This window comes from Arachis ipaensis, chromosome B1 (assembly GCF_059453495.1).
Source record: "Arachis ipaensis isolate K30076 ecotype BB chromosome B1, ASM5945349v1, whole genome shotgun sequence".
NCBI lineage: Eukaryota > Viridiplantae > Streptophyta > Magnoliopsida > Fabales > Fabaceae > Arachis > Arachis ipaensis.
In genome coordinates, this window is record NC_142436.1 from 29548023 (window position 1) to 29570349 (window position 22327).

General features: G+C 40.7%; 1 non-coding gene across 1 annotated transcript; it reads right to left on the reverse strand.

Annotated features, from left to right (window-relative positions):
* Positions 1–15974: 15974 nt before the first annotated feature.
* On the reverse strand, positions 15975–16082 carry LOC148576088 (small nucleolar RNA R71). The gene has a single exon (XR_015904572.1). It is a non-coding gene; the product is annotated as a small nucleolar RNA R71 (small nucleolar RNA).
* Between the last annotated feature and the right edge of the window lie 6245 nt (positions 16083–22327).

Genomic DNA, 22327 nt, shown 5'->3' on the forward strand with positions numbered 1-22327 from the left:
GATGGTTGGGATCTGTAGTGCCATCATACAAAGTCATATCCGGAAGTTTGAAGTCTTTAGGGATTTTATTCTTCATGATTTTCCTAGTGAATGGATCTTGATCTTTGCGAGAGTTGTCTTCAGGGGTGGTCCGGGTAGCCTTTGCTTTGAGATCGGCTTCAAGTCATAGGAGTTTATCTTCTAATTCTCGATGTCGCCTTACCTCTCTTTGAAGATCCTTGCCGACTTCTTGCTAGTACTGGCTTTCTTTTTCGAGTTGCTTTAGGCGATCTTGAAGTGCTTCTATTACTCCCGAATGTGATGAGTTTTTGTCTCCGTTAGATTCCGGAGTGTCCTTTGGTGTGGCACCCGTGTTTTTGTGCGGCGTTCTGTCCTTTAAATCTGAGTTGTGGTCATTGTCCTGTTTATCCGCCATGGTGATGGGATGACTTCCAGGTCCCCGTCAACGGCGCCAATGTTCCGAGGGTTACCTGAAACTGTAGGTCGATCTCAGATAAGATCTTTTGACTGGTCAGAGATGACGTGTCCGACTGGCTGGTAGCGGCCGGAGCTGTTGTGTCTGACTTGTTGGACTGGTTGCACTTCTGATCCTTGGTCCCCAGAGGGTGGGAGGTACCTGCAAGAGACTCTGATGCTTAAGTTAGCACGGGTATTAAGCAGGTTTATTGTAGTATCAGAGTATGAGTTATACATGGGTGCTCCAGTGTATTTATAGTAGTGTGGGCTGAACTTTCTGATAAGTTAGTTATCTTATCTTATCTTATCTTATTTTGGGTGAAGTCAGCTTATCTTCAAGGGAACCGCCTTTATCTCTATAGGCTTGGATTGCCTTTGGATTTGGGTCGTGTTCCTCTATTTGGGCCCTTTACTGGGCTTTCCTGTTGATTTGGCCGATCTCTTTAAGAAGAGATTCGGGTAGTTGGACCTGAAGAGGTCGGTCGCCATGTCGCTAAACATCCCGGGTCGGACAGCTCGACCCAGGGTATGAACAAATACCATTGTTAAAATATGTGCCGACCTCTAACACAAGGGAAGTTTTAGAGGAAGTACACAGCGGTATTTGTGGCAATCATCTCGGGGCACAAGCTCTCACCAAAAAGGTACTTCGGGCAGGATTTTACTGGCCAACTCTACAAAAGGAAGCTACAGAATTTGTAAAGACATGTCTCCCATGCCAGAAACATGCCAACTTTCACATCGCACTGCCAGAAGAGCTCATCAGCATAACTTCGCCTTGGCCATTTGCAAATTGGGGACTCAATCTTCTCGGACCCTTTCCCTAGGGATCAGAACAAGTCAAATTCCTCATATTCGGAGTAGACTATTTCACAAAGTGGATTGAGGCAGAGCCCCTAGCCAATGCCATTGCTCAAAGAAGTCGGAAATTCCTATATAGGAATATTGTCACGAGGTTCGGTGTTCCATACTCCATCACCACAGGCAATGGCACTCAATTTACAGATGCAGGCTTCAGGAAATTAGTAGCCGACTTGAACATAAAGCACCAGTTCACCTCCGTCGAACATCCTCAAGCCAATGGGCAAGCCGAAGCTGCCAACAAAGTCATATTGGCTGGGTTGAAACGGAGACTGCAAGATGCAAAGGGAGCTTAGGCTGAAGAACTTCCACAGGTCCTATGGGCATATCTAACTACTTCACATTCCACCACGAATGAATCACCGTTCCGATTAGCGTACAGCGTGAAGGTAATAATCCCAGTAGAGGTCCAGGAAGGGTCACCTAGAGTAGTCCACTACAATGAAGAAGCCAACTCTCAACTTCAAAGAGAAGAACTCGACCTACTTCCGGAAATCCAAGAAAGAGATCGGATCAGGGAAGAAGCGCTAAAGCGCCGAATGACTTCAAGATATAATCAAAAGGTAGTGACAAGAGGTTTCGCGGAGAATGATCTCATCCTAATCCGAAATGATATTGGAACAACTCGACCCGGAGAAGGAAAGTTGGCAACAAACTGGAAAGGACCCTACCGAGTCATAGAAGTACTTGAGAAGGACTACTACAGACTGTCCGAACTCGATGGATGAGAGCTTCCCAGATTGTGGCACGCCTGCAACCTAAGAAGGTACTATAGCTAGAAAAGGTAAAAGATCTCATCATAGGATGCACTCTTTTTCCTGAAAATTTTTTTTAATGAGGCACCAAGTTGAAATCTAGATATCATCCGACTTAAAAGGATGAAAAACTCCAACATGTATATATTTGCACTTTCTTATATTTTAGATATTCTACAAATTCTCAGGACGCATTAATTTGAAGCATTCATTGTCCGATTATAAAGCGATAGGTCGGCAGAAAGTGAAAAACAGATTCACTGCACGATCACGATAAAAGACCAATAAAGATGAAAACGCGATTCAACTAAAGGTCGACCAAAGAAAGACAGAAACCATCTTCTACAAATCGGCAAAGATGAACACAGACTAATACAAGAAGATATTGAAAGTGATCCAAAAAAAAGAACCTGACGAGGTCTTATGGATTGCTAAATAATAACTTAAAGCCTGGCCGACGTTGAGAAGTCGGACCAAGTCAACCCAAGTTATTAGCAAATCCCTGGAAAGAGGTCTGGCCAACCCTATAAAAGAGGAATTGCTATAACTTAGAAGAGATCGACATAAAGAAGTCGGTCTCCTATAAAAAAAAGTTATAGAAGTAATCCCTGAAAGAGACCTGACAAAGGTCCAAGAAAGAGGATTACAAAATAACTTAGAAGAGATCGACATAAAGAAGTCAGTCTCCTACAACAAAAAGTTATACAAAGTAATCCCTGAAAGAGACCTGACAAGGGTCCAAGAAAGAGGATTACCAAAATAACTTAGAAAGAGGACGACGTAAAGAAGTCGACCTCCTACAAAAAGTTAAAGAAGTAATCCCTGAAAGAGACCTGACAAGGGTCCAAGAAAGAGGATTACCAAAATAACTTAGAAAGAGGACGACGTAAAGAAGTCGACCTCCTACAAAAAGTTATAGAAGTAATCCCTGAAAGAGACCTGACAAAGGTCCAAGAAAGAGGATTACAAAATAACTTAGAAGAGATCGACATAAAGAAGTCGGTCTCCTATGACAAAAGGTTATAGAAGTAATCTCTGAAAGAGACCTGACAAGGGTCCAAAAAAGAGGATTACCAAAATAACTTAGAAAGAGGACGACGTAAAGAAGTCGACCTCCTACGAAAAGTTATAAAAGTAGTCCCTTTAAGAGACCTAACAAAGGTCCAAGAAAGAGGATTATGAAATAACTTAGAAGAGATCGACATGATGAAGCCGGTCCACTACAAAAATAACTTGGAAAAGGACGACGCAAAGAAATCGGTTATGGATAAAATACAAGTAAGAGCAAGCAAATACGAATTCGATCCACGCACCTACGACCTCCAAGTACAAAGCAGTTCAAAGAGGCCGAGTAGCAAGGCTTCAGTATTCTAAAACCCGGAAAGGTGCCAAGACAAGTGCAAACAAGCATACTATAGAATACAATATTATAAAGCTTTAGGGTCAAGCCCAAAAGCTTGAAAGCTACTTGTTTTTTAAAACAAAAGTTGCTAAACAAGCAACCAAAAGGAGTACCAGCATTCAGCAAAATATTCAACTATACAAAATAAAGAGTTTTAAAGCCCACAAGCCGGGCCAACTACACAAATATCCAAAGAAAACTCAGCTAAAGATTAGAAGACTTTTTAGCAGCATTAGTCTGGGCTGAAGGAGGGTGAGCCTGGAGAGGCACAACATCCACAGTACCATCATCCCGGTTCAAGATCTGACAGTCTGGATCAGAAACAAAATGGCCAACCTTAATTGGAGGAATCGTAGAAGTGGGCACCTTGGCAGAAAGCACAGGTGGAGGATCAACATCATCATCATCTTGGTCATCGGGGACAATCTTACCATCCCTCACAATATTGTCCAAGCTAAAGAGAGTAAGGTCAACCTCAGGAGCAAGAACTTGAACTTGCTCTTTTAGATTATCATAGGCAGCGTTCACGCTATCGACGAGGTGACCTTGAAGCTCAGAATAGTCTACTCGGGCAGACTCCAGCTCCTCCCTCAGACGCACTACCTCCCAATAAGATGTAACATAACCGTCCTTATGCCTCAATGTCGTGTCCTCGGCCAACCGCACAGAAGCCGCTAGAGCAAGGGAACTCACCTTTTCATTCCCCAGATCCTTCTCCAACTTCGCTACCTTCACCTCAAGCTCTTCCTTCAAGCCCTTCATCCGGTCGAACTCCTGTTTAGCCTCCTCCATAAATTCTTTGGTGGCATGGAGAGGAAGATTCTGAACAGTTCGGTACAATGTAGCCCCCATATATGCCATTTTAACACTGTTTCAGGTCATAAAATCCAGATGGCAAAGGATTGATACATCATCCATGGCGAGGGAACCGTAGGGACCGATTTGCTGATCTACGAACTCGATTGCATTAAAATCAGGAGCGTCAAGGTTGAAAGGCTCAATTGTTTTCTGTTTCTTGTTGGGAGGAGCACCAGAAGTAGTGGCAGAAGTCTGTGGAGGATCAGTCAGACGAACTCGAGGAGTGGGGATCACCTTCCTTGGCCCAGGAGAACTCCGCACGGGTGGCTTCACTGGAACTTGAAAAGATCCCTCTCCGACCGCCTTGGCCAAGATGTTTTGAGCAGCATCAGCCTTCTTCGCCTTCTTGTAGGCCTTCATTGAATCGTTGTTTTTTGACATCTCTGAAAATACAGAATCAACCATAAGGATGAGTTACAACATAGGAGAAGCAAAACTAAGAAACAAGTATAAGAAACAAGTCAGACAGTACCCAAAGTAGTTCGAACCAAAGATGGATCACTCAAAAATCTTTTTGTATCCAAATGGGGTGGTTCCCCCCACAAATCTTCAAGAACAACTACAAAAGCCCGCTCAATCTCATTAAGCATCTCCCATGTATAACGAGGAACTCTCACATTCTTTTGCCATTCTAGAGGAAAAGCAGGCTCGTCATTCTCATCAAGAAAAAAAGGGGGCGGACCCCCTCAACAGCATGGACGCAGAAGAAATAATTCTTAAAATCTTTAAAAGACTCATCATACATGGCAAAAACTTTATGCCCCTGGGCCGATCTGAAAGAAACCCAGGAAGCTTTCTTTTTGGAAGAACCTCCGGGCTTGGCCGAGACGAAAAGATAGAGGAAAAGATTTTGAGAAGGTGTTATGCCTAACTCTTGGCAAAGCTGTTGAAATATCTTGATAAAACCCCAGAAATTCGGATGAAGCTGGGACGGAGAAATGTTACATGACCACAACAAATCGGTCTTGAAAGCAGTAAAAGGAAAAATAACGTCCAACTGGCTGAAGAAATATTCATAGGCATAGAAGAAGGGACGCTCCCCCTCGACCGAAGTAGGAAAACAAGCCCTCTCATCAGAGTCAGGAGCTACAAGCTCATAATCCCTCCCCCGAGCACTGTTACCACAAATCCTATGACGTTTCCTCAGCTCTACACAAAATTCAGCGTCCACGACAGAGACACACATTAGGACAAGGGAGTCCAGCCAATCGGACATCCCCTTGGGAACTTTGGAAGACATCTCTACAACGTTATTGCGAGAAGACATGAGGCCAACTAAATCCTACAAAAAGAAAAGAAGATTGGATCACTAAAAACATCTCGGAGGAAGGGCAAAGCAACTCGACTAATATGATACAGACAGAAAAGGAAAACCCCAAGACTCAAACGAAAGTCCTGGGGCATCCTTTGGAGGCAGTGGCAAAGCAAGATTTTAGGAAAAATCTACAGCTCACGTCCGACATTTCTCAAAACAAGAAAAGGAGCTTTCAAATAACAAAATGTTCCAGGAAAACACGAAGTCACCAAAAGCCACTATCAGTAAAAGAGCGTCGCCAACATCAAACATGCCAAGCAGAAATCGTCAAAGATACAACCTTTTTGTGAGTTAAACAAAGTCATCATTCCAAAGTTTCAAAATCAAAAGCACAAATAGAAACAGTGATAACATGCAAAAGCCCTAAAAGCATCAAGCAACAGGAAAAGCGAAAAGTTCATACGAAAGAAGAAGAAACTCCCAGAACATACAATACAACAGCAATTAAGCGCAACAAAAACAGAAAGATCCAAACTTTCTCCAAGCAAAATCAAAACTTCACCACAAAACCAGAGCCAAAGCAACGAAAGAGAAAAGTAATTGCAAAAGGGAACTGACCTGGAGAAATGAGAAGTTCCGGAAGAAGTAGAAAGGAAGGAATCGCTGGACCGCCAGAAGGCACCGCAACGCAAGAAAAGAAAGAGATAGAGAGAACGAAGGAGTTACAAAGAAAAAGGAAGAAGAGAAACCGTTTTTCTTAGGAAGTAAAATTCAAAATAAAGCCAAGAGAAACGGGGCAATTAATACCAATTAATGAAGGTATTAAACCCTCGCATGTTCCCTAGAACGAAGCGCTAATACAAAAGCGCCCGTTTTTAGAGGAAAAACGTTCTACATTCAAAAAAGCTCTACAAAGAAAGGAATCGACAAAAGTGCTCGAGTTCGGCTTCACTATAAAAAGTTCGAAGTCAAAAAACTCGACTTCAAAGCAGAAGACCGAGCTCAAGCAGGGGCACTGTTCATACCCTGGGTCGAGCTGTCCGACCCGGGATGTTTAGCGACATGGCGACCGACCTCTTCAGGTCCGACTACCCGAATCTCTTCTTAAAGAGATCGGCCAAATCAACAGAAAAGCCCAGTAAAAAGCCCAAATAGAGGAACACGACCCAAATCCAAAGGCAATCCAAGCCTATAGAGATAAAGGCGGTTCCCTTGAAGATAAGCTGACTTCACCCAAAATAAGATAAGATAAGATAAGATAACTAACTTATCAGAAAGGTCAGCCCACACTACTATAAATACACTGGAGTACCCAGGTATAACTCATACTCTGATTCTACAATAAACCTGCTTAATACCCGTGCTAACTTAAGCATCGAAGTCTCTTGCAGGTACCCCCCACCCTCCGGGGACCAAGGATCAGAAGTGCAGCCAGTCCAACAAGTCGGACACAACAGCTCCAGCCGCTACCAGCCAGTCGGACATGTCATCTCCGACCAGTCAGAAGATCTTATCCGAGATTGACCTACAGTTTCAGGTAACCCTCGGAATATTTAGCAACTTTATTTTCAAAAACAAAATAGTTTCCAAGTTCTTGGGGCTGATTTTGGCAGCCTCTTGAGCTTGTTATTATTATAACTTTATGTTTTTCATATTATGTCTATTTGCATCTGCCTTGGTATCTTTTTAGACTTTTTGGAGTGTTAGAGCTTTGTTGACCTCTTTAGATTGCCTTGATACTTGTGGCTTGATTCCTCTGAGGTTGTAGTTGCTTGGATCCAACTTGTATGTCGGCTTCCTTATGTAGACTTGAAGTTATTTCTAATAACCCTTATTTGTTGGGACCTTTGTGAGGTCTCCGTTAAGGTTTTTGGGAAGCCGACTTCGTCATTTCAGTTACTTCTAGTAATCCTTTCTTTTGGACCTTGTTGGTTCTTATTTTAGGAATTACTCTTGCTACTTGTTTGGGGGAGGCCGACTTCTTTATGTTAGTCTTGCCTAAGTTATTTCTAGTAACCCTCTTTCTCGGACCCTTGTAGAGTCTCTTTCAGGTGTTACTTTTTATAACTTGTTGATTTTGGAACCGATTTCCTTGTGTTGGTTCCTTCTAAGTTATTTTTGTAATCCTCTTTCATGGACCTTGTTTAGGTCTCTTTAAGGGATTACTTTTATAACTTTATGTTTTGGGCCGACTTCTTCATGTCGGGCCCTTCTAAGTTATGTTTGTAATCATCTTTCTTAGACCTTGTTTAGGTTTCTTTCAGGGATTACTTTTATAACTTTATATTTTCGGCCGACTTCTTCATGTCGGGCACTTCTAAGTTATGTTTGTAATCCTCTTTCTTAGACCTTGTTCAGGTCTCTTTCAGGGATTACTTTTATAACTTTATGTTTTGGGCCGACTTCTTCATGTCGGGCCCTTCTAAGTTATGTTTGTAATCCTCTTTCTTGGACCTTGTTCAGGTCTCTTTCAGGGATTAATTTTATAACTTTATGTTTTGGGCCGACTTCTTCATGTTGGGCCCTTCTAAGTTATTTTTGTAATCCTCTTCTTGGACCTTGTTCAGGTCTCTTTCAGGGATTACTTTTATAACTTGTTTGTAGGAGACCGACTTCGTCATGTCGATCTCTTCTAAGTTATAGCAATCCTCTTTTATAGGGTTGGCCAGATCTCTTTCCAGGGATTTACTTATAACTTTGGTTATTGTGACTGGTCCGACTTCTTTACGTCGGCCAGTCTTTAAGTTATTTTTTAGCAATCCATTTTATTAAGACCTCGTCAGGTCCTTTCTATGGATCACTTTCGATAACTTCTTGCATTATTCTGTTTTCATCTTTGCCGATTTTGTAGAAATTGGGTTTAATACTCGTTTGGTCGACCTTTTAATGAATTTGGTTTTCATATCTGTTGGTCTTTGGTGCACAAATTGTGAATCACACTTTTCACACTCGTACCACTAACCAGCAAGTGCACTGGGTCGTCCAAGTAATACCTTACGTGAGTAAGGGTCGAATCCCACTGAGATTGTTGGTTTGAAGCAATCTATGGTTATCTTGCAATTCTTAGTCAGGAAGTCAATTATATTTATCAGTTGAGTTGCGAATAAACAAGAGAGCATGGATTAAAGGTTACTTGTTAAGCAGTAATGGATAATATGTTGGAGTTTTGGAGATGCTTTGTCTTCAGAATCTCTGCTTTCCTCTGTCCTCTGATTCACGCACGCACGTCCTCCTATGGCAAGTTGTGTGTAGGTGGATCACCGTTGTCAATGGCTACCATCCATCCTTCCAGTGAAAAGGGTCCAGGTGCGCTGTCACCGCACAGCTAATCATCTGCAGGTTCTCAGTCGTACCGGAATAGGATTTACTATCCTTTTGCGTTTGTCACTTCGCCCAGCACTCGCGAGTTTGAAGTTCGTCACAGCCATCCAATCCCAGAATCCTACTCGGAATACCACAGACAAGGTTTAGACTTTCCGGATTCTCATGAATGCCGCCATCAATCTAGCTTATACCACGGAGATTCTGATTAGGGAATCTAAGAGATATTCATTCAATCTGATGTAGAACAGAAGTGATTGTCAGACACACGTTCATGGATTGAGGAAGGTGATGAGTGTCACTGATCATCACCTTTTCCATAGTTAGGCGCGAATGGATATCTTAGATAGGAACACGCATGTTTGAATGGAAAACAGAAATACTTGCATTAATTCATCGAGACACAGCAGAGCTCCTCACCCCCAACAATGGAGTTTAGAGACTCATGCCGTCAAAGAGTATAAAGTTTTGATCTAAAAAATGTCATGAGATCCAAAATAAATCTCTAAAAGTTGTTTAAATACTAAACTAGTAACCTAGGTTTACAGAAAATGAGTAAACTATAACGGATAGTGCAGAAATCCACTTCTGGGGCCCACTTGGTGTGTGCTGGGGCTAAGACTAAAGCTTCTCACGTGCCTGGGGCTGTTTTGGGCGTTCAACACCAGCTTTGGATCCTTTTCTGGCGTTGAACTCCAACTTGCAACTTGTTTCTGGCGCTGGACGCCAGAATTGGGCAGAGAGCTTGCGTTGAACTCCATTTTACGTCGTCTATCCTTGAACAAAGTATAGACTATTATATATTGATGGAAAGCCCTGGACGTCTACTTTCCAACGCAATTGGAAGCACGCCATTTGGAGTTTAGTAGCTCCAGAAAATCTATTTTGAGTGCAGGGAGGTCAGAATCCAACAGCATCAGCAGTCCTTTTTCAGCCTGAATCAGATTTTTGCTCAGCTCCCTCAATTTCAGCCAGAAAATACCTGAAATTACAGAAAAATACACAAACTCATAGTAGAGTCCAGAAATGTGGATTTTGCCTAGAAACTAATGAAAATAAACTAAAAACCAACTAAAACATACTGAAATCTATATGAAATTAACCCCAAAAAGCGTATAAAATATCTGCTCATCACAACACCAAACTTGAACTGTTGCTTGTACTCAAGTAACTAGACAAATAAAATAGAAGACTAATAAGTCAAGAAGCAATAATATCTCAGAGTTTTTGAGTGAAGCTCAGATTCTAATTAGATGAGCGGGACTAGTAGCTTTTTGCTTCCGAACAGTTTTGGCATCTCACTTTATTCATTGAAGCTCAGAGTGATTGGCATCTATAGGAACTTAGAATTCAGATAGTGTTATTGATTCTCCTATTTCAGTATGATGATTCTTGAACACAGCTACTTTATGAGTCTTGGCCGTGGCCCTAAGCACTTTGTTTTCTAGTATTACCACCGGATACATAAATGCCACAGACACATAATTGGGTGAACCCTTTTAGATTGTGACTCAGCTTTGCTAAAGTCCCCAATTAGAGGTGTCCAGGGTTCTTAAGCACACCCTTCTTAGGTTGCAGGCGTGCCATGACCTAGGAAGCTCTCGCTCATCGAGTTCGGACAGTCTGTAGTAGCCCTTTCCAAGTACTTCTATGACTCGGTAGGGTCCCTTCCAGTTTGGTGCCAGCTTTCCTTCTCCAAGTTGAGTTGTTCCGATATCATTTCAGATTAGGACAGGTCATTCTCAAAAAATCCTCGCGGCACCACCCTTTGATTGTATCTCGAAGCCATTCATTGTTTTAATGCCTCTTCCTTGATTCGAGCTCTTTCTTGGACTTCTGGGAGTAGGTCGAGTTATTCCCTTTGAAGTTGGGAGTTGGCTTCTTCATTATAGTAGATCACTCTAGGCGATCCTTCTTCAATCTCCACTATGATCATTGCCTCTATTCCGTACGCTAATCGGAAGGGTGATTCCTTTGTGGTGGAATGCGGCGTCGTTCGATACGCCCACAGGACTTGTGGGAGTTCTTCAGCCCAGGCTCCCTTTGCGTCCTGTAATCTTCGCTTGAGCCCCGCCAGTATGACTTTGTTGGCAGCTTCGGCTTGTCCATTGGCTTAGGGATGTTCTACGGAAGTGAACTGGTGTTTTATGTTCAGGTCGGCCACTAGATTTCTGAAGCCTACATCTGTAAATTGAGTGCCATTGTCTGTGGTGATGGAGTATGGAACCCCGAACCTTGTGACAATGTTCCTATATAGGAATTTTTGACTTCTTTGAGCAGTGGCATTAGCTAGGGGTTCTGCCTCGATCCACTTTGTGAAATAGTCTACCCCTACTATGAGGAATTTAACTTGTCCCAATCCCTGAGGGAAGGGTCCGAGAAGGTCGAGTCCCCATTTTGCAAATGGCCAAGGTGAGGTCACGCTGATGAGTTCCTCTGGCGGGGCGATATTAAAGTTAGCATGTTTCTGAAATGGTGTACATGTCTTTACAAACTCCGTGGCTTCTTTTTGTAGAGTTGGCCAGTAGAACCCTGCCCGGAGTACTTTTTTGTTAAGTGCTTGCGCTCCAAGGTAATTGCCACAGGAGCCACTGTGTATCTCTTCTAGGACTTCTTTTGTGTTGGAAGTTGGTACACATTTTAACAATGGTATTGAGATCCCTCTTTTGTATAGGGTATTATTTATGATAGTGTAGTATTGTGCCTCCCGTTTTAACCTTTTTGCCTCCTTTTCATCTGTATGAAGCGTTTCTATTTTGAAGTAGTTGATTATGGGAGTCATCCATCCTTGATCCAATGCCTGTTATGGCTAGGACTTTTTCCTCTTCTGAGATTGATGGGTTCTGCAGCATTTCCTGGATGAGGCTTCTATTGTTGCCCCCTGGTTTGGTGCTGGCTAGCTTTGAGAGTGCATCAGCTCGGGCATTTTGTTTGCGGGGTATGTGGCGGATCTCATATTCCCCGAGTTGTCTGAGTTGTTCCCTGGTTTTATCCAAGTATTTTTTCATGGTGGGATCCTTGGCTTGGTAGCTCCTTGTTATTTGTGAAGTGACTACTTGTGAGTCGCTGAAGATGATAAACTTTTGAGCTCCAACCTCCCTAGCCAACTAATGAGCGGATAATTTATACGCTTTTTGGCATTGTTTTTAGTATGTTTTTAGTAGGATCTAGTTACTTTTAGGGATGTTTTTATTATTTTTTATGTTAAATTCACATTTCTGGACTTTACTATGAGTTTCTGTGTTTTTCTGTGATTTCAGGTATTTTCTGGCTGAAATTGAGGAACTTGAGCAAAAATCAGATTCAGAAGTCGAAGAAGGACTGCTGATGCTGTTGGATTCTGACCTCCCTGCACTCAAAGTGGATTTTCTGGAGCTACAAAACTCCAAATGGCGCGCTCTCAACGGCGTTGGAAAGTAGACAACCAGGGCTTTCCAGAAATATATAATAGTCTATACTTTGCCCAAGTTTATATGACGCAAAAGGGCGTTGAACGCCAGAAACACGTCACAAACCAGAGTTGAACGCCAAAAACACATTACAACTTGGCGTTAAACTCCAAAAGAAGCCTCTGCACGTGTAAACTTCAAGCTCAGCCCAAGCACACACCAAGTGGGCCCCGGAAGTGGATTTATGCATCAATTACTTACTTCTGTAAACCATAGTAGCTAGTCTAGTATATATAGAACTTTTTATCATTATATTCACAGTTTTGGTTACTCCGGAGTAGTACTTTTTATCATTTATGTATTTTCAATGGTAGAGTTTCTGCACTCCATAGATTAAGGTGTGAAGCTCTGCTGTTCCTCATGATTTAATGCAAAGTACTACTGTTTTATATTCAATTCAACTTATTCCGCTTCTAAGATATCCATTCGCACCCAAGAACATGATGAATGTGATGATTATGTGACGCTCATCATCATTCTCACTTATGAATGCGTGCGTGACAAACACTTCCATTCTACATGCAAACAAGCTAGAATGAGTATCTCTTAGATATCTAATACAGGGGACCGAGTCCGAGATATTAGAATCTTCGTGGTATAAGTTAGAACCCATGGATGGCCATTCCTGAGATTCAGAAAGTCTAAACCTTGTTTGTGGTATTCCGAGTAGGATCTGGGAAGGGATGGCTGTGACGAACTTCAAACTCGCGAGTGCTAGGCGTAGTGACAGACGCAAAAGGAGGGTGAATCCTATTCCAGTATGATCGAGAACCTCCAGATGATTAGCCGTGCCGTGACAGAGCATTTGGACCTTTTTCACAGAAAGGATGGGATGTAGCCATTGACAACGATGATGCCCTATATAAAGCTTGCCATGAAAAGGAGTAGGATTGATTGGATGAAGACAGAAGGAAAGCAGAGATCAGAGGAACGAAAGCATCTCTATACGCTTATCTGAAATTCTCACCAATGAATTACATAAGTATTTCTATCTTTATTTTCTGTTTATCTATTATTATTATTCAAAAACTCCATAACCATTTGATATCCGCCTGACTGAGATTTACAAGGTGACCATAGCCTGCTTCAAGCCGACAATCTCCGTGGGATCGACCCTTACTCACGTAAGGTTTTATTACTTGGACGACCCAGTGCACTTGCTGGTTAGTTGTATCAAAGTTGTGACAAATTATAAATTAAGATTAGAGCACCAAGTTTTTGGAGCCATTACCAGGGATCACAATTTCGTGCACCAAGTTTTTGGCGCTGTTGCCGGGGATTGTTCGAATTTGGACAACTGACGGTTCATCTTGTTGCTCAGATTAGGTAATTTTCTTCTTATTTTGTTTTCAAAAAGTTTTCAAAAATTTTTCAAAAATATTTTCTTCTTTTTCATTTTTCCCAATTAATATTCGAAAGAAAAAAAATAAAATAAAATATATTTTTCTTCAGAATTTTTTAAGAATGAATTCTAGTGTTTCATGATAATTTATTGAATCCTGGTTGGCTGTAAAGCCATGTCTAAATTCTCTTGGACTGAGGATTCAACTAATCACTTCAATGCATGTAATAGCATACTAAAGCTTGGCTGGCTAGTTCCTAGACTGAAGCTTTAGACTAAGAGTACAAGATTCCTGAAATTCATATTAAAAATTTTGAAATCCTTATTTTTCTCTTTCAAATAATTTTCGAAAAATAAAAAAAAATTATAAAATCATAAAAATAAAAAATATTTTATGTTGTTTGTTTGAGTCTTGAGTCAATTTTTAAGTTTGGTGTCAACTGCATTTTTTCTAAAAATTCTTTGTGCATTTTTTTGAAAATTCATGCATTCATAGTGTTCTTCATGATCTTCAAGTTGTTCTTGGCCAGTCTTCTTGTTTGATCTTCATGTTTTCTTGTTTTGTGTCTTTTCTTGTTTTTCATATGCATTCTTGCATTCAAAGTGTCTATACATGAAAAATTTCTAAGTTTGGTGTCTTGCATATTTTCTTTTCTTGAAAATTTTTCAAAAATAAGTTCTTGATGTTCATATTGACATTCATAGTGTTCTTGGTGTTCATCTTGACATTCATAATGTTCTTGCATGCATCACATGTTTAGATCCAAAATTTTCATGCATTGCATCATTTTTCATGTTTTTCTCTCTCATCATTAAAAATTCAAAAATCAAAAAAATATCTTTCCTTTTTTCTCTCATAAATTTTGAAAATTTGGATTGACTTTTTTAAAAATTTTTAAAATTCAATTGTTTCTTATGAGTAAAATCAAATTTTCAATTTAAAAATCTTATGTTTTTCAAAATCTTTTTCAAAAATCATATCTTTTTCATTTTTCTTATTTATTTTCGAAAATTTTAAAAATATTTTTTAAAAAATCTTTTTCTTAGTTTTACATCATATTTTCGAAAATATCATCAACAATTAATGTTTTGATTCAAAAATTTCAAGTTTGTTACTTACTTGTTAAGAAAGATTCAAACTTTAAGTTTTAGAATCATATCTTGTGATTTCTTGTGAATCAAGTCATTAATTGTGATTTTAAAAATCAAATCTTTTTCAAAACTAATTTCAATCATATCTTTTCAAAAATATCTTTTTATCTTATCTTTTTCAAATATCTTTTCTAACTTCTTATCTTCTTATCTTTTAAAATTTGATTTTCAAAATTTGTTTCAACTAACTAATTAACTTTTTGTTTGTTTCTTATCTCTTTCAAAACTACCTAACTAACTATCCCTCTCTAATTTTCGAAAATACCTCCCTCTTTTTCAAAAATTCTTTTTAATTAATTAATTGTTTCAATTTTTAATTTTAATTTTAATTTTATCTTAATTTTCAAAAATCATTAACTCTTTTTCAAAATTTAATTTTCGAAATTCTCTCTCTCATCTCCTTCTATTTATTTATTTATTTACTATCAATTCTCTTCATCTCAAATCACTGCTCCTATCCTCACCCTTCTGTTTGGATTCTCCTTTCTTTTCTCTCTTCTACTCTTCTTTTCTTCTACCCACACAAGGGAACCCCTATACTGTGGTAAAAAAGATCCCTATTATTATTTTCTGTTCCTTTCTTTTTCATATGAGCAGGAGCAAAGACAAGAACATTCTTGTTGAAGCAGACCCTGAACCTGAAAGGACTTTGAAGAGGAAACTAAGAGAAGTTAAAATACAACAATCCAGAGACAACCTTACAGGAATTTTCAAACAAGAAAAGGAGATGGCAGCCGAAAATAATAATAATGCAAGGAGGATGCTTGGTGACTTTACTGCACCTAATTCCAATTTACATGGAAGAAGCATCTCCATCCCTACCATTGGAGCAAACAATTTTGAGCTTAAACCTCAATTAGTTTCTCTGATGCAACAAAACTGCAAGTTTCATGGACTTCCATCTGAAGATCCCTTTCAGTTCTTAACTGAATTCTTGTAGATCTATGATACTGTTAAGACTAATGGAGTAGATCCTGAAGTCTACAGGCTCATGCTTTTCCCTTTTGCTATGAGAGATAGAGCTAGAATATGGTTGGATTCTCAACCTAAAGATAGCCTGAACTCTTGGGATAAGCTGGTCAAGGCTTTCTTAGCCAAGTTCTTTCCTCCTCAAAAGCTGAGTAAGCTTAGAGTGGATGTTCAAACCTTCAGACAAAAAGAAGGTGAATCCCTCTATGAAGCTTGGGAGAGATACAAGGAACTGACCAAAAAGTGTCCTTCTGACATGCTTTCAGAATGGACCATCCTGGATATATTCTATGATGGTCTATCTGAATTAGCTAAGATGTCATTCACCTAAAGAAAACACCTGCAGAAGCTAAAGAACTCATTGACATGGTTGCTAATAACCAGTTCATGTACACTTCTGAGAGGAATCCTGTGAGTAATGGGACGCCTCAGAAGAAGGGAGTTCTTGAAATTGATACTCTGAATGCCATATTGGCCCAGAATAAAATATTGACTCAGCAAGTCAATACGATTTCTCAGAGTCTGAATGGAATGCAAGCTGCATCCAACAGTACTCAAGAGGCATCTTCTGAAGAAGAAGCTTATGATCCTGAGAACCCTGCAATAGCAGAGGTGAATTACATGGGTGAACTATATGGAAACACCTATAATCCCTCATGGAAAAATCATCCAAATCTCTCATGGAAGGATCAACAAAAGCCTCAACAAGGCTTTAATAATGGTGGAAGAAACAGGTTTAGCAATAGCAAGCCTTTTCCATCATCCACTCAGCAACAGACAGAGAACTCTGAACAAAGTACCTCTAATTTAGCAAACTTAGTCTCTGATCTATCTAAGGCCACTCTGAGTTTCATGAATGAAACAAGGTCCTCCATTAGAAATTTGGAGGCACAAGTGGGCCAGCTGAGTAAGAAGATCACTGAAACCCCTCCTAGTGCTCTCCCAAGCAATACAGAAGAAAATCCAAAAGGAGAGTGCAAGGCCATTGATATAACCATCATGGCCGAATCCAAGGAGGAAGGGGAGGACGTGAATCCCAAGGAGGAAGACCTCCTGGGACATCCAGTGATCAACAAGGAGTTTCCCTTTGAGGAACCAAAGGACTCTGAAGCCCATCTAGAGACCATAGAGATTCCATTAAACCTCCTTACGCCCTTTATGAGCTCTGATGAGTATTCCTCTTCAGAAGAGAATGAGGATGTTACTGAAGAGCAAGTTGCCAAGTTCCTTGGTGCAATCATGAAGCTAAATGCCAATTTATTTGGTAATGAGACTTGGGGAGATGAACCTCCCCTGTTCACCAATGAACTAAATGTATTTGATCAACTGAGATTGCCTCAGAAGAAACAGGATCCTGGAAAGTTTCTAATACCTTGTACCATAGGCACCATGACCTTTGAGAAGGCTCTATGTGACCTTGGGTCAGGAATAAACCTCATGCCCCTCTCTGTAATAGAGAAACTGGGAATCTTTGAGGTGCAAGCTGCCAGAATCTCATTAGAGATGGCAGACAACTCAAGCAAAGAGGCTTATGGACAAGTAGAGGACGTGTTAGTAAAGGTTGAAGGCCTTTACATCCCTGTTGATTTCATAATCCTGGATACTGGAAAGGATGAGGATGAATCCATCATTCTTGCAAGACCCTTCCTAGCCACAGCAAGAGATATGATTGATGTTGATAGAGGTGAACTAGTCCTTCAATTGAATGAGGACTCCCTTGTGTTTAAAACTCAAGGTCATCCTTCTGTAAGCATGGAAAAGAGGCACAGTAAGCTTCTCTCAGTACAGAGTCAACTAAAGCCCCCACAGTCAAACTCTAAGTTTGGTGTTGAACTCCCATATCCAAACTCTAAGTTTAGTGTTGGGAGTCTATAAAATTGACCTGATCACCTATGTGGCTCCATGAGAGCCCACTGTCAAGCTATTGACATTAAAGAAGCGCTTGTTGGGAGGCAACCCAATTTTTATTTATCTAATTTTATTTTTATTTTTGATGTTCTTTCATGTTTTATTAGGTTCATGATCATATGGAGTCACAAAATAAATAGAAAAATCAAAAACAGAATCAAAAACAGCAGAAGAAAAATCACACCCTGGAGGAAGGACTTACTAGCGTTTAAACGCCAGTAAGGAGCATCTGGCTAGCGTTCAACGCCAGAACAGAGCATGGATCTGACGTTGAACGCTAGAAACAAGCAACATCCTGGCGTTCAGACGCCAGGAATGCACACTGAGGAAAGTTGGCACTGAACGCCAGAAACAAGCATAGAACTGGCGTTCAACGCCAGAAACATGCTGCATCTGGGCACTGAACGCCCAGAACAAGCACCAATTCGGCGTTTAAACGCTAGAATTGCATGCAAAGGCATTTTACATGCCTAATTGGTGCAGGGATGCAATTCCTTGACACCTCAGGATCTGTGGACCCCACAGGATCATCTCAGCAACTGTGGACCCCACAGGATCCCCACCTACCTCCACTCATACTCTCTCATCTTCTCATTCATCCTCTCTTCCCAATAAACACCCTTCCCCAAAACCCTTCACCAATCACCTCAAGCTCTCTTCCCTACTACCCCTTCACCACTCATATCCATCCACTCTTCCCCATAAACCTACCTCATAAACCCCACCTACCTTCAAAATTCAAAATCACTTTCCCACCCAAACCCACCCTAAATGGCCGAACCTAACCCCTCTCCCTACACTATATAAACTTGATACGCGGAAAACTTGTCTCGCAACAAATTCCCTTTGGCAAGTATACCGAATTTGTCGTCAAGTAAAAAACTCACAATAGAGTGAGGTCGAATCCCACAGAGATTGATTGATCAAGCAACTTTAATTAAAGGAATGTTCTAGTTGAGCGAACCAGAATTTGAGTTGAGAATTGCAGAAAATTAAATGGTGGGAAAGTAAATGGCAGAAACAATAAATGCTGGAAATAAAGAGCTGAATGTAGATGGCGGAAAGTAAATTGCAGAATCTTAAATGGGAATGGGGTAATTGCTTATAAAAGTAAATGGCAGAAATTAAAGAGAATGGGTAAGATCAGAAATGGGGAGTTCATTGGGCTCAGGAGATGTTGCATTCTCCGGATCAAGTTCATTTTCATCTCTTCCTCAATCAATGCATTCATTGATCTCCTTGGCAATCTTAAGTGATCGAATTACAATTCCTTGTAATTCAATCTCTCAAATCTTGATCAATAGCCAATTCCTTGGTCAATTGCTCATGAGAAGAGATGAAGTATGGTCACTGATTATACCACATGCATTTCCCAAATCAAGTGTTAGAAGGATTATAGTCACATATCCATCCACACCCAATTTGGTCCAACATGAGAAAGCATTTCTGGCATGATCCCTTCATTCCTCTTTCAAGGTTCAGAAGAGATCTAAGTATGAATAGCTTCTTTTCCAAGATAACTACCCAATTGGATGAAGTTCGAAAGCTTTCTAGTAAAATCAAGAGAAAAGATAGAAGAAGGAGAATGAAAACTAAAATTGATCCATCAAATTACAAGAGAGCTCCCTAACCCAATGAAAGGGGTTTAGTTGTTCATAGCTCTGGAAAATGAAAACAAGGATGGAGAATACATGCTGAAAGTAAACTAGAAGTGCAGAGAAAGTAAAATACAGAGAGTAATCTAGGCCAAAGGCTCCCTAAAGTTTCCAGCCCCCCAAACTAATTCAAAGCTACTCCTATATATACTACTCTTCTGATCTTCTAGTTGGCTCTTCAAATCTTGGGTATGGGCCTTTGGATCCTGAGTTTGAAGCAGTTATCTTCTTCATTGGGCTTAGCTTTGCTTGCAGAGAGAAAGTGTGAAGTAGGCAGGGACTTTTAGCTCAGGACGTTAGTGGTGTTAACGTTAAGTGGAGGTGTGGGTTCTAGAACGTTAGTGACAATCACCTTTTTCACTAACGTTGCTCACCCAAGTATGAGCCACGTTGACCTCAACGTTAGTGGCACAAACGTTGCCACTAACGTTGCCTTTTGGTCCTTCGCACACGTTATTGGGACTTACCTTTCCCAATAACGTTGATAAGCCTCCCCCTTCCCTACGTTAGAGTCCACGTTAACTTAGTTAACGTGGCTCTCAACGTAGGCTTGCCAATCCTTCGAGAACGTTAATGACACTTACCTTTGTCACTAACATTCTAATATGCCCCTATTTCCCACGTTAGAGTCCACGTTAACTATGTTAACGTGGCTTCTAACGTAGCAATGCTAGCCATCTCCAACGTTAGTGACAAAGGAGAGTGTCACTAATGTTGGCTCATCATTCCCTTATCCACGTTAGCTTCCACATTAACTAAGTTAACGTGGGAGTTAACGTGGCTCATAGTGGCTTGTGTGGGTTCATTCCAACGTTAGTGACAAAGGTAGGTGTCACTAACGTTGGCGATCACATGCTATCTCCACGTTAGCTTCCACGTTAATTAGGTTAACGTGGGAGTTAACGTGGCTCATTGAGGCTTGGCCAACGTTAGTGACAAAGGTTAGTGTCACTAACGTTGGCTTATCCTTTGCTTCCCAACGTTAGAGTCCACGTTAACTAAGTTAACGTGGTTCTTAACGTGGCCACTTATGAGCTTGGTCCAACGTTAGTAACAAAGGTAAGTGTCACTAACGTTGGCTCCATTTTCTTTCTTCCATGTTAGAGTTCACGTTAACTTAGTTAACGTGACTCTTAACGTGGGCTATGATGGCTTCGAGGGCGTTATTGGTGATTACTTTTCTCATTAACTTTGCAAGTTAGCTCCCATTCTATGTTAGAGGTCACGTTGGTTAGATTAACGTGGCTGCTAACGTGGTTCTTCCTTGCTTCTTTTGTCCTGAAATCAAGCAATAAAGTGCATCAAATTTCTAATCCAAGTCATGGGAAATGCAACATCCAATTTCTCATTAAATTCATGCAAAATCCTCATGAAATCATGTAAAGTGCACAATGTATGCTTGAATCAAGATGTAAGTGAATATCTACCCATACTAGCTTATTTTCTAAGAAAATGCATGAAACTACCCTAAAAATAGTAAAGAAAAGGTCAGTGAAACTGGCCAAAATGTCCTGGCATCATAAACCCCTCCATTCTTCTTCATTTTCACACAACACAACCCTCTCTTCCCCTTCTTGGCCGAAACACCCCCCTCACTCTCCCTCTATATCTTCTTCTTCTTCTTCTTCTTTTCTTTCTTCTCTTGCTCGAGAGTGAGCAATATTCTAAGTTTGGTGTGGTAAAAGCATAAGCTTTTTGTTTTTCCATTACCATTGATGGCACCTAAGACCGGAGAATCCTCTAGAAAAGGGAAAGGGAAGACAAAAGCTCCCACCTCCGAGTCATGGGAGATGGAAAGATTCATCTCCAAAGCCCATCAAGACCACTTCTATGATGTTGTGGCTAAGAAGAAGGTGATCCCCGAGGTCCCTTTCAAACTCAAGAAAAATGAGTATCCAGAGATCCGACATGAGATCCAAAGAAGAGGTTGAGAAGTTCTAACAAACCCCATCCAACAAGTCAGAATTCTAATGGTTCAAGAGTTCTATGCTAATGCATGGATCACTAGGAAGCATGATCAAAGTAAGAACCCGAACCCAAAGAATTATCTCACCATGGTTCGGGGGAAATACTTAGATTTTAGTCCGGAAAATGTGAGGTTGGCGTTCAACTTGCTAATGATGGAAGAGAACGCACGCCCCTACATAAGGAGAGTCAACTTTGATCAAAGGTTGGACCAAGTTCTCATGGACATATGTGTGGAAGGAGCTCAATGGAAGATTGACTCAAAAGGCAAACCGGTTCAACTGAGAAGACTGGACCTTAAGCCTGTAGCTAGAGGATTGTTGGAGTTCATTCAATGCTCAATCATTCCCACTAGCAACTGGTCTGAAGTTACTATAGACCGGGCCATCATGATCCATAGCATCATGATTGGAGAAGAGGTGGAGGTTCATGAGATTATACCTCAAGAACTCTACAAGGTAGCTGACAAGTCCTCCACTACGGCAAGGTTAGCTTTTCCTCACCTCATTTGCCATCTATGCAATTCGGCTGGGATTGACATAGAGGAAGATATCCTCATTGATGAGGACAAGCCCATCACTAAGAAAAGGATTGAGCAAACAAAAGAACTTATTCATAGATCTCAAGAGACGCATGAAGAAGCTCATCACCAAGAAATCCCTGAGATGCCTCAAGGGATGCACTTTCCTCCACAGAACTTTTGGGAGCAAATCAACACCTCCCTAGGAGAACTGAGTTCCAACATGGGACAACTAAGGGTGGAACACCAAGAGCACTCCATCATCCTCCATGAAATTAGAGAAGATCAAAGAGCAATGAGGGAGGAGCAACAAAGACAAGGAAGAGACATAGAAGAGCTCAAGGACATCATTGGTTCCTCAAGAAGGAAACGCCACCATCACTAAGGTGGATTCATTCCTTGTTCTCAAATTTTCTTTTTTTTTCGTTTTCTTTATGTTAAGTGCTTATCTATGTTAGT